The following is a 12,824-nucleotide window of genomic DNA, read 5'->3' as shown; positions in this document are numbered from 1 at the left end:
GGGAGATACTTAGAGCCTTCATTAATATCCTACTCCAAACTGTTTCACTCCAAAGAATCAGTTAATGAACTCAGACTTTGTAGAGAAAATGGAGTCTTCCCCGACTTTGGCAAGATCCCAAAAATATACCCATCAGTGTGGTATCTATTTTCAGGGTGAACAGGACAACCTCAAGCTCAGGAGTCTTTACCCGTTCTCCCCAAGGGGTCCTTGGATAGAATTCAGGGGGGTCTTAAACTTGTCTGGGAAAGCAGTTAGGGTGATATTTTCACCAACCTCTTCATAAAAATCGTTATTCTTTTTAATTATGAATGAAACAACAAAGCATAGCAGTACCAATGGCTATGTCACCCATGGAAATTCCAGATGTTTTTATATCACATTACAACTGACACAGAATATTATTTACACTCGTCATTCCTTTGAAATCCTAACAGTTATTAGACTCACCAATAGATCTTGTTATTCAGGGTATTAATAAGGAAAGCACCTACACTACATATCAGATTTTAAATACATTTTGCTGTTAGGATTTCAACAATATTTCCTTTGTAAACCTGTGTATTTTATTTTCTGCACTTGTCTTAATGCTCTTGGGCTGCTGCAACAAAATACCAGAGGCTGGGTACTTTATAAGCAGCAGATGTTTATTTATCACAGTTCTGGAGGCTGCAAGTCTGAGATCAGGGGCCAGCAAGGTCAGGTTCTGACGAATGCTGTCTCCTGCTGGCTGCGTCCTCACATGGCATCAGAGTCAGGGAGCTCTGCCTAGTCTCTTTTATAAGAGCGCTAATCCGGTGCATGGGGGCTCCACCCTCCTGACCTAAGCACCTCCCAGAGGCCTTGCTTCCTAATTACCATCACATTGGGCGTTAGGAATTCAACAGACGAATTTCTTAGGGACACAACCAACCAGACCATAGCAGCACTTAGGAACATTATCCTGAGCAGGAGTCCATGGCACAGAAAAGGTTAACAACCCTTGCCTCCGTCCTCTCTCCTCTCCAGCTGGTACACCTTACTTGTCCAGGATCACCTTTTGAAAACACCAGCCTTCCGGGTTTTCCAGCTTTCCTCCGTGGCTCTGGAACATTTGCTGGTTTGGGCACCAGCATAAAAAAAACTGCTTGGAAATTTGCCACAATCAGGTCTTAGGTTTCTCATCTGCCACTCCCACTAATCTGGCCTCACCCAAACACCACTTTGTTCTGTTGCTCAGGAAGTGACCAGCGGGGGAGGGAGGGATGTCTTCTCTACTGCTTAAAAAAGAAAACCTGTTGCTCTTCCAAGACCCCAGACCAAATCATTCCTTCCCTTTGTGTTTACTCAATGCTTTGTTTGCTTCCATAGCCCTGATCAGCACTTGCAGGTGTGTGGACTTTACCTGTCTCTCTGTCTTTCCCACTGGATGGGAAGCCCCTTAGGGACATCCTTCATCCAAGCAGCTCCTAACCACATGCTGGAACACTGCACATGGTTATAAGTTAGGTTTGTGGGGTTGAATAGATGCAGATCCCCACTTTGGAGTAAGAACAAGCAGGCCCAGGTGAGAAGCCCCAGGGTTGGAACCTAAGGCTTCTGGTCCCTGGCCTGGAGTCCCCGATCCACTACAGAGCACCAAGGGCATGGCCAGTTTCACCATTTTATGACCCCGAATTTCTCTCAAACTACCATGACTTCTGTGGTCTTACTGGATTGAGGAAACAATCTTTCTGAGACAGGCTTAATGCAAAGATAAATATGTGAGCAAGAATTATACCCACCAATTTCTGTTGGATGTGACATTTGCACATGAAATGATTCCCAGAACCCCTGAATTTCTTCCTCCCAAGAGCCCCACTGGCTCTAATTTCCATATATGAAAAAATGCCAAATAGTCAGAAAAGTACAGAGAATGATTTAATGAACTCATCACCTACATTCAACAATTACCATTTTGCCTTTTTTTGCTTCATGCTTTCCTGAAGCATTTTAAAGTCAATTACAAACATCATAGCAGCTCAACCTTAAATAAAGGACAGTATCTTCCAGAATCATAATTCCTTAGTCGCACATAAGAAAATTAATCCCTTAGTGTCTTCTTATACATAGCCCATAAATTTCTCCAGTTGTCCTTAAAAAACAAAACAAAACTTTATTATAGTTGGTTTGTTTCAGTTAGTGTAGAACGACACCCAAATTTGGGGTGCCTGGGTGGCTCAGTCATTAAGCATCTGCCTTTGACTTAGGTCATGATCCCAGGGTCCTGGGATTGAGCCCCGCATTGAGCTCCCTGCTCAGCGGGAAGCCTGCTTCTCCCTCTCACGCTCCCCTTGCTTGTGTCCCCTCTCTCGCTGTCTCTGTCTGTCAAATAAATAAATAAAATCTTAAAAAAAAAAAAAAGGAAGAACAGCACCCAACTTTTCCTCTGTTTCATATCATTGTCTTTTTTTTTTTCTTTTTTAGAGAGAGGGAGGGCGGGGAGGGGGAGAGGGTGACGGAGAATCTTAAGCAGGCTCCATGCCCAGTGCAGAGCCCAATGGAGGGCTTCATCTCACAACCCTGCGATCGTGATCTAAACTAAAATCAAGAGCTTAGCTGACTGAGCCACCGGGCGCTCCTCATGTCATTGTCATATTAAGAAAACCAAATCAGGGGCGCCTTGTTGGCGCAGTTGTTGAGCGTCTGCCTTCGGCTCAGGGCGTGATCCCGGCGTTGTGGGATCGAGCCCCACATCGGGCTCCTCCGCTGGGAGCCTGCTTCTTCCTCCCCCACTCCCCCTGCTGTGTTCCCTCTCTCGCTGGCTGTCTCTCTCTCTGTCAAATAAATAAATAAAATCTTTAAAAAAAAAAAAAAAGAAAACCAAATCAGTTATTCTGCAGAAGGGCCCTCATTCTGGATCTGGCTGGTTTCTTCCTCATGTGGTGATTTAAATTGTCCTCTATTCTTCCTGTCACCTGGTATTCACATCTAAAATCTTGCTTTGGACGGGGCGCCTGGGTGGCTCAGTCAGTTAACCATCCAGCTCTTGATTTCAGCTCAGGTCCTGATCTCAGGGTCATGATTTCAGGGTCATGAGCTCAGGCCCCGAGTTGGGCTCCCAGCTCCGCCCTGGGTATGAAGCTGCTAAGATCCTCTCTCTCCCTTTCCCTCTGCCCCTCCCCCCCGCTACACCTTCCCCCTCCCCACCTCACTCTCTCTTTAAAATCAAATCAAATCCTACTTAGACTTAACAAAAATATTAAATATTTTTAGTAAGAATATTTAAAAGTGATGTGTTGTGCTTTGTATTTCAAAACACCAGGTTGCATAGACAATCTGGCAGCCCCATTACTAATAATGCTAAGATCTGGTGAGTTCTGGTTATGACAGCCTAAGACCTTGTGGTAGAATTGTGTTTCTCCCTTTCAACCAGCAAGTCATCTCTGACATGACACTTGGCACCCTGTTTGCCATCTGTCTTTCACCTAAAGGTTTCTCATCTGTTGATGAATGTTGTTTAAATCAATTATTTCATTAAAGTTTACACAACAGTGATTTTATATTACGATTTTTCTACCTTTATCAGCTGGCCTCCTCTGTAAGGTCTATTTGGTCACCCTGAAATACGGTTTCTGTGGGAAAGGCAAGATAAATGTCCACATATTTCCCTTTAATGATCCATATTCCAAGTAAGGAGTTGGAGCAATAGCTACCATCAGTGGTGACAAAAGCATTTTGTAGGGGAAAATGCTCTTTTGTTAAATATCGTAATGAGTTAATGATTTAGGGTTTTCCTGGGGGGGGGGTATTTTTTAGGTCTCATTCTAGAATCTCCGTAAAAACTAGTTTATTTTGTTTTTTACCTTGTTAACTCATAATTATAGTTCCCCATCTTATCCATATTGTGATATGAGACAATTTCATTGCTCTCAACTGGTCACCAGTACACTTTACGCTTTCCATTTGCTACACTTTAATTATAAATCCCCTTGGGTTGGGCACCTGTGTTGCTACCCATACTTCATATGATAGTAAACTTTATGTGTCAGCTTGAGCAGGCTATGGGCTACCCAGACATTTAGTCAAATATTACTCTGTGTCTGTAAGGGTGTTGGTTTTTTTTTTTTTTTTCAAATGAGAATAACACTTGAATGGGTAGACTGAGTAAAACAGATGTCCTCCCTGATATAGGTGGGCCTCATGCCATCCACTGAAGACCTGAATAGAACAAAAAGACTGAGTAAGACGGAACTTCTCCTGCCTGCCTCTTTGAGTCAGAATATCCACCTTCTCCTGCCCTCCGACTGCGCTTACATCCGCTCTCCTGGTTGTCCAGCTTGCCGACTGCAGATCCGGGGACTTCTCAGCCTCCGTCATCACGTGAGCCGATTCCTTCCCTGACTCCTACACTTTGCTCCCGAGACGTAGCTTCTCATACATATTTCTTTGTGTCCCTGTGCAAGCATGAATTTGCCACGTGATGGGCAGGCACACACTTAACTGCTCTGTGTTCCGAGGCACTTCCCTCCAGACTGGATGAACTTGGTTAAACAGCTGCAGCTGTGTGTGAGAGTTTGTGATGCCTCACATTTTCATTGACACTTTATTCACATTTTTTTAAAGTTTATAGCATCTCCTTTCTGCTCAACAGCCTTCCTGGCTTCATTCAGCAGGAAGTCCACACGAATCAAAGAGCCCACAGGAACTCATGTCCCACCTCCTCCCTTGCCACCGGCCAGCTCTTTGCCCCGTCTCTTACTCTCAAACTACCCTCTCCTGCTTCTAGCCAGGTGGGTCTTGTGCTACCCCTGAGCCACACCATTTTTGTCCCACCTCAAGCCCTTCCCTTGGCTGCGTGCTCTGCCCGGACAGCCCCTCCCATAGACACACTCACTCTACGACTTCTCCTTGAAGATGTCTGTGATGTTGTGATTTATAATAAGAAATACATATTTTGGGGGTGCCTGGGTGGCTCGGTTGAGTATCTGCCTCCTGCTCAGGTCATGATCTCAGGGTTCTGATATAGAGCCCCACACTGGGCCCCCTGCTCAGCAGGGAGTCTGCTTCTCCCTCTCCCTCTACCCCTTCCCTGTCAGATAAATAAATAAAATCTTTAAAAAAAATACATATTTGGTCTTTGTCCCCACCCCTGGCTCAGAGCTTCTAAAACCCTTGGAAGCTCGTGACAATAGTAATAAGGTATCTTGATATTTATAACAAGCCCCCCTCAGCCACACATGAGTTTTTGTCAATGTGGTGATTTTTGAAACGCCCCTAAGGTTGATGGCTGGTTGCCAGGGAAACAGACGTGTGATTGGAGGTTGAAACTTTCAGTCCCATCCCCTGACCTTTGGAGAAGGGAGAGAGGCTAGAGGTTGAATCAATTGCCAATGGCCAGTGTTTCATCAATCATGCCTATGTAATGAAGCCTCCATAAAAACCCAAAAGGATGGGGTTCAGAGAGCATCCAGGTTGGTGAGTAGGTGGGGGTGCTAGGACAGCAGTGCACTCGGAGAGATCGTGGAAGCCCCACACCCCTTCCCGCATACCTTGCCCTCTGCATCTCTTCCATCCAATGGTTCCTGCATTATACTCTTCTAGAATAAACAGATAATCTAGGGGCGCCTGGGTGGCACAGCGGTTGGGCGTCTGCCTTCGGCTCAGGGCGTGATCCCGGCGTTATGGGATCGAGCCCCACATCGGGCTCCTCTGCTATGAGCCTGCTTCTTCCTCTCCCACTCCCCCTGCTTGTGTTCCCTCTCTCTGGCTGTCTCTCTCTCTCCGTCAAATAAATAAATAAAAATCTTTAAAAAAAAAAAAAGAATAAACAGATAATCTAGTAAGTAAAATGTTCCTCTCAGTTCTGTGAGCCTCGCTAGCAAGTTAATTCAACCCAAGGAGGGAGTTGTGGGGTGGGATCCTCCAATTAATAGCCTGTCACCAGAAGCACAGGGAACAGCTTGGACTTGCAACTGGCATCTGAAGGGTGACGGGGGAGGGAGAGGGAGCCTAGTGGCACCGAGCCCTGACCCTGTGGGATCCGACGCTTTCTGCAGGTAGATAGTGTCAGAATGGAGCCAACTGCGCATGGCTGTGGAGAAAACACATATTGGAATTTCATTCCCTTATCTTCGCCTCTGGTGGAAGTGAGCATAAGTTCATGTGACTTCCATTCACGCACGTTTTCCTTCTGCTTGCGTCTTTTTTATATAATCCCCTTGTTTCAATCAGTTATGGTTATTAGTCTTTTTTTTTTTTACCCTTAGAGTATATTTATTAGATTAAGAGAACATCTTTCCTGGTGATAATCATTTCTAAGTATTCTTTTCCTTTTAATTGCAGTAAAATATACATAAATTTACTGTTTCTAAGTGTACACTTCAGTGGCGTTAAAGTACATTCACATTGTTATGTAATCATCACCGCCATCCATCTCCAGATACATCTTTACTGGGTGTGATCATTTCTTTTTATTCATTCATTCATTCATCCCTCCATTTATATATTTATTTATTTTTTTTTTGTCATCTCTACACCCAGCGTGGGGCTCGAACTTACAATCCTGAGATCAAGAGTCACATGCTCTATCCACTGAGCCAGCCAGGTGCCACTTTTTTTTTTTAATTGTGGTAAAATACACCACAGTGAAATGCCACTGTGGCATTCAGTACATTCACATTGTTATGTAACCATGGCCACCACCCATCTCCAGAACTTTCTCATCACTCCAAACTACAACTCTGTACCCATTACACAAGAATTCCCTATTGCCCTCCCCCTACCCCCGGTACCCACCATTCTACTCTCTGTCTCGCGAATCTGGCTACTAGTGTATCTCCTATAAGTGGAATTGCACAGTATTTGTCTTTGTGACTGACTTATTTCATTTAGCGTAAGGTTCATCCATGTTGTAGTATGTATCAGAATTTCCTTCCTTTTAAAGGCTAAATACTATTCCGTTGTATGTATGTAGCACATTTTGTTTATCCATTCACCCATCAGTGGACATTTAGGTTGTACGTTATTGGTTTTGATGCTCAGATTTTCTCACCTTGGGGCTTTGGGAATTCCTTCAAGTTGGTTATGAGTTTTCATGACAGGACACCACTGGTCTTTGATCTTGCTTTCTGCGGTAGAAATGTCACTCCTCTCCTACATTCCCTGCCAAAGACCTGAGGTTTGGTCTTTCTCAAAGAATCCCAGGTTCCTCTTAGTTGGTAATGACATTTAGACATCAAAATGTGGGCCTGTGTACTACACGTGTCATAACTTTCCTACTAGACTCTGTTGCATGAAGAGAGCTGCTACATCTTATTCACCTTGGTTTTATCTCAGTACTTTACCCACAGCAGGTGTGGAATCAATTTTTGTTCCTTTAGATTCAAAAAATATCTCCACTTTTAGGGCTTCTGGGTAGCTCAGTCAGTTAAACATTGGACTTTTGGTTTTGGCTCAGGTCGTGATCTCAGGGTCATGAGGTCAAGCCCCGTGTCGGGCTCCATGTTGGGCGTGGAGCCTACTTAAGATTCTCTCTCTCCCTCTCCTCCTCTCCTGCCCCCCCACATACATGCTCTCTCTCTCTCTCTGGAAAAAAAAAAGTTTTACTGATGTATTTAACTGACATATTTGTTTCAGGCGTACAACATAATGATTCCATATTCCTATACATTGTGAAATGATCACTACATTTCTAGTTAACATCTGTCAGCAAATGTAGTTATAAATTTTTTTTCTTGTGATGAGAACTTTGAAGAATCTACTCTTTTAACAACTTTGAAATATCAAACACTATTATTAACTATAGTCACCATGCTGTACCGTACATCCCCAGGACTTACTTATTTTATAGCTGAAAAACTGTACTTTTTGTTCTTCACGCATTCCTCTCCTGGCCTGCTTGTCGCCCCAGCAACCACCAATCTGTTCTCTGTATCTATGGGCTTTTTTGTTTGGTTGGTTGTTTTTGTTTTTGTTTTTTTAAGATTTTATTTATTTACTTGACAGAGAGAGAGACAGCCAGCAAGAGAGGGAACACAAGCAGGGGGAGTGGGAGAGGAAGAAGCAGGCTCCCAGTGGAGCAGGGAGCCCGATGCAGGGCTCGATCCTAGGACCCTGGGATCACTCCCTGAGCCGAAGGCGGACGCTAAACGACTAAGCCACCCAGGCCCCCTATTTTGTTTTTTAGATTCCACATATAAGTGAGATTATGTGTTATTTGCCTTTCTCTCTGACTTATTTCACTTGGCTTAGTGCCCTGAAGGTCCACCCATGTGTTAGAAATAGCAGGATTTTGTTGTATACCACATCTTTATCCGGTCATCCATCGATGGACACTTAGGTTGTTTCCGTGTCTTGGCCTTTGTAAGTAATGCTGCAGGGAACATGGGGGTGCAGATATCTTTTCAAATTAGTGTTTTCATTTTCTTAGAGTAAATACCCAGAAGTGGAATTGCTGCATGATATAGTAGTGCTGTTTTTAATTTTTTTTAAAGTAAGCTGTATGTCCAACGTAGGGCTTGAACTCACGACACTGAGATCAAGAGTCAGATGCTCCTCCTACTGAGCCAGCCAGGCGCCCCTTAATAAACCTGTTTTTTAAAGTGAGTTGTATCACCAACGTGGGGCTTGAACTCATAACCCCAAGGTTAAGAGTAGCATATTCTCCCAACTGAGCCAGCCTGGCACCCCTCAATTTTTTTCTGAGGAACTGCTACCATTCTGTTTTCTACAGTGGCTGTACCAATTTACATTCCTACCAAGAGTATACAAGTGTACCCTTTTCTGTACATCCTCACCAACACTTATTATTTCTTGTCTTATTGATACTAGCCATTCTGACAGGTGTGAGGTGATAGCTCATTGTGGTTTTGATTTGTGCTTCCCCGATGGTCAGTGATGTTGAGCATCTTTTCATGTGTCTGTTGGCCATCTGTATATCTTCTTGGGGAAAATGTCTATTCAGATCCTCCACCCATTTTTAAATCAGATTGCTTGATTTATTGCTGTTGAGTTGTGTGAGTTCTTTATATATTTTGGATATTAACCTCTTACCAGATAAATGATTGACACATATTTTCTCTGATTCAGTAGGTTGTCTTTTCACTTTGTTGATTATTTCCTTGGCTGTGCCGAAGCTTTTTAGTTTGATGTAGTTTAGGTGCTTACTTTTGATATAACAAGGCCATGTATCCTCAAGCAATTATTTCAACTGATGCTCAATTGAGAATAAACATAGAAACAGCAATCTGCTCATCTCTGGTGTCAGGGAAGAGGACTATTTTGGACAGCTAATATGTCACTCATCAGCATATTGTGTAAAGATGGTCCGTTACTGAGAACTTAAGATTCATGAAGGTAATTCTGCCAGCAATAAATTCTAGCCTTTTATGTAGTCTTTAAAATTAAGTTCCTAAGAAAGCAGAGTCTGCTGTTTTTATCCTGCAGAATGGCTGTATCAGTCAGGGTTCTCCAGGGAAACAGAACCAATAGTATGTATGTACACGCGCACGCACACACACACACACACACACACACACACACACGTGTGCATGCATGTATTTTAAGAGATTGATTTTAAGAAGTCTCTTTAAATTGATTGATTGATTGATTGATTTTAGGAGATTGATGTTAGGGAATTGGCTCATATCATTCTGTGGGCTGGCAAGTCTGAAACATGCAGGGCAGGCTGGAGACCCAGGGAAGAGCTGCAGTCTTGAGTCTTCAGTCAGACTGGAGGCAGAATTGCTTCCTCTTCTATGGGCCTCATCTTTTCTCCTAAGGTCTCAACTGATTGGATAAGGTCCACTCACTTTGTGCAGGGTAACTGGCTTTACTCCAAGTCTAAAGATACCTTCACAGCCACATCAAGACTGGTGTTTGACCAAACAACTGGGACCACAGCCTAACCAAGCTGACCCATAAAATTAACCATCACAATGGCTACAGTGGGAATCCACTGAATGAATAAATGCCCAATTAATTCCTTCATTGACTTCATTCCTTTTCTTTGTCACCAAAAGCAGTAATATCTGTTTGACAAACTGAAATCTAAATGATGAAGGAAAACACCAACTGCTTTCCCTTAGAATCATCAAGACATCACCCTTGGAAATCTGCACGGACAGTAACTGTTCCTGAGAAGTGAGAGTAGAAGAGGAGTTTGAGAGTTTGAAGACCAGGTTCCCAAGGAGAATCCAAACAGATGCAATCACCAAGATCTATAAAGAACTTACCAAACTCAACACGCAAAGAACAGATAATCCAGTCGAGAAATGGGCAAAAGACATGAAGAGACTTTTTCCAAAGAAGACATACAAATGACCAACAGACACATGAAAAGATGCTGAACAACACTCATCATCAGGGAACTACAAATCAAAACCACAATGAGATACCACCTCATACCCATCAGAATGGCTAAAATTAACAAGTCAGGAAATGACAGATGTTGGCAAGGATGCGGAGAAAGGGGAACTCTCTTATACTGTTGGGGGGAATGCAAACTGGTGCAGCCACTCTGGAAAACTCTTAAGGTTCCTCAAGAAGTTGAAAATAGAGCTACCCTATGACCCAGCAATTTGCACTCCTAGGTATCTACCCCAGAGATACAAATGTGGTGATCCAACGGGCACCTGCACCTCAGTGTTTACAGCAGCAATGTCCACAATAGCCAAACTATGGAAAGAGCCCAGATGTCTCTCAACAAATTCATGGAAAAGAAGATGTGGTATATATTTACAACAGAATTTAGTCAGCCATCAAAAAGAATGGAATCTTGCCATTTGCAACGACGTGGATGGAACTAGAAGGTATTATGCTAAGTGAAATAAGTCAGTCAGAGATAGACAATTGTCATATGATCTCACTCATATGTGGAATTTAAGAAACAAAACCGAGGATCATAGGGGAAGAGAGGAAAAATAAAACAAGATGAAATCAGAGAGGGAGACAAACCATAAGAGACTCTTAATCGTAGGAAACAAACTGAGGGTTGCTGGAGGGGAGGGGAATGGGGAGATGGGGTAACGGTGATAGACATTAAGGAGGGCACGTGATGTAATCGTAATGAGCACTGTGTTCTATAATACTGATAAATCACTGAACTCTACCTCTGAAACTAATAATACACTGTATGTTAATTGAATTTAAATAAAAACAAAAAAATAAACACACAGTAGAGATAATCTGTTCCAGTCAACTTTTGCCTTGTGGGAATGTGGCATCTAGTGTTGCCACATTATGCATTTTTGCTAGTGAATCTGGAAAGTCAGATTTTATGTGAAATCTCCAGATTTTTAAAAAGTTGAAATAATTGGGGCACCTGGGTGACACAGTGAGTTGCGTGTCCAATTCTTCATTTTGGCTCAGGTCATGATATCAGATTCGTGAGATCAAGCCCTGCATTGGGCTCCATGCTCAGCACAGACTCTGCTTGGAATTCTCTCTGCCTCTACCCCTCGCCCCCCAAATAAATAAATAAACCTCAAAAAAAAAAAAAACTTAAAAAAATAAACAGATGGAATCAAAGGACATGAGGTCTGCCGAGACTCCTTTCAGAAGCTATAGCTTCAGGGATGCGGAGGCAGAAAGCCCCAGGGAAGGAGCTTCCGCCAGGCCCAGGGAACTTCCTGATGATGGACCCTGGATGCCGTCTTGCATGGAGCCATCTGGCTTTAGGAGCTGCTGAGAAACCCCGTAATCAACCTTATTAAACAGAGTTTATCTTTGTAAGAACCAACAATGTAGGGGTAAACCGATGGTCTATTTGTGAATTATTAAGTAGAGCTCAGCAGAATGTGGGGTAGAACGGACATTAACTAAATCTGATTTATTTCATTAATTTGATGTATTAATGATTTATAGAAGTATATTTATTTTATTAAATTTGCTAATCTCATGGTGGAATTTGCTAGATCTCAAAGATTCCACACCAAGCCAGGGACTCTCACCAACAAATAAAAAGGTTGATTCCATTCAGTAGGTTGTCCTTTTGTTTTGTTGATGGTTTCCTTCGCTGTGCAAAAGCGTTTTTTATTTGAGTGTAGTCTCAATAGTTATATTTTGCTTTTGTTTCCCTTGCCAAAGGAGACATATCTAAAAAAATGTTTCTGCGGCTGATGCCATCAATGAAACAAAAAGACAACCTAGTAAATGGAAGGAGTTATTTGCAGAACACACACCTAATAAGGGTTAACATACAAAATATATAAAGAACTTATAAAACTCAACACTAAAAAACCCCAAATAATCCAATTAAAAAATGAGCATGGGACATGGATAGACATATTTTTTCCAAAGAAGACACATAGATGGCCACAGACACATGAAAAGATGCTCAACCTCACTCATCATCAGGGAAATACAAATCAAAACCACAATGAGATATCACCTCACACCTGTCAGAATGGCTAATATCAAAAACACAAGAAACAAGTATTGGCGAGGATGTGGAGAAAAAGGAACACTCGTGCTCTGTTGTTAGGGATGCAAGCTGGTGCAGCCACTGTGGAAGACAGTATGGCATTTTGTCAAAAAACTAAAAATAGAATTACCATATGATTCAGTAATTCCACTACTGGGTATTTACCCAAAGAAAAAAGAAAACACTAATTCAAAAAGATATATACACCCTGTGTTTATTGCAGCATTATTTACAATAGCCAAGATACGGAAGCAACCCAGGTGTCCATTGACTGAGAATGGGTAAAGAAGATGTGATGTGTGTGTGTGTGTGTGTGTGTGTGTGTGTGTGCGTACACACATATACACACAATGGAATATTACTCAGCCATAAGAAACAAAATCTTGCCATTTGCAACCGTATGAATGGATATAAAAGGTATAATGCTAAGTGAGATAATTCA

The sequence above is a fragment of the Ursus americanus genome, chromosome 4 (assembly GCF_024610735.1).
Source record: "Ursus americanus isolate L20-20 chromosome 4, mUrsAme1.1.p, whole genome shotgun sequence".
NCBI classification, from domain to species: domain Eukaryota; kingdom Metazoa; phylum Chordata; class Mammalia; order Carnivora; family Ursidae; genus Ursus; species Ursus americanus.
Note: the sequence above shows the minus strand (reverse complement) of the source record.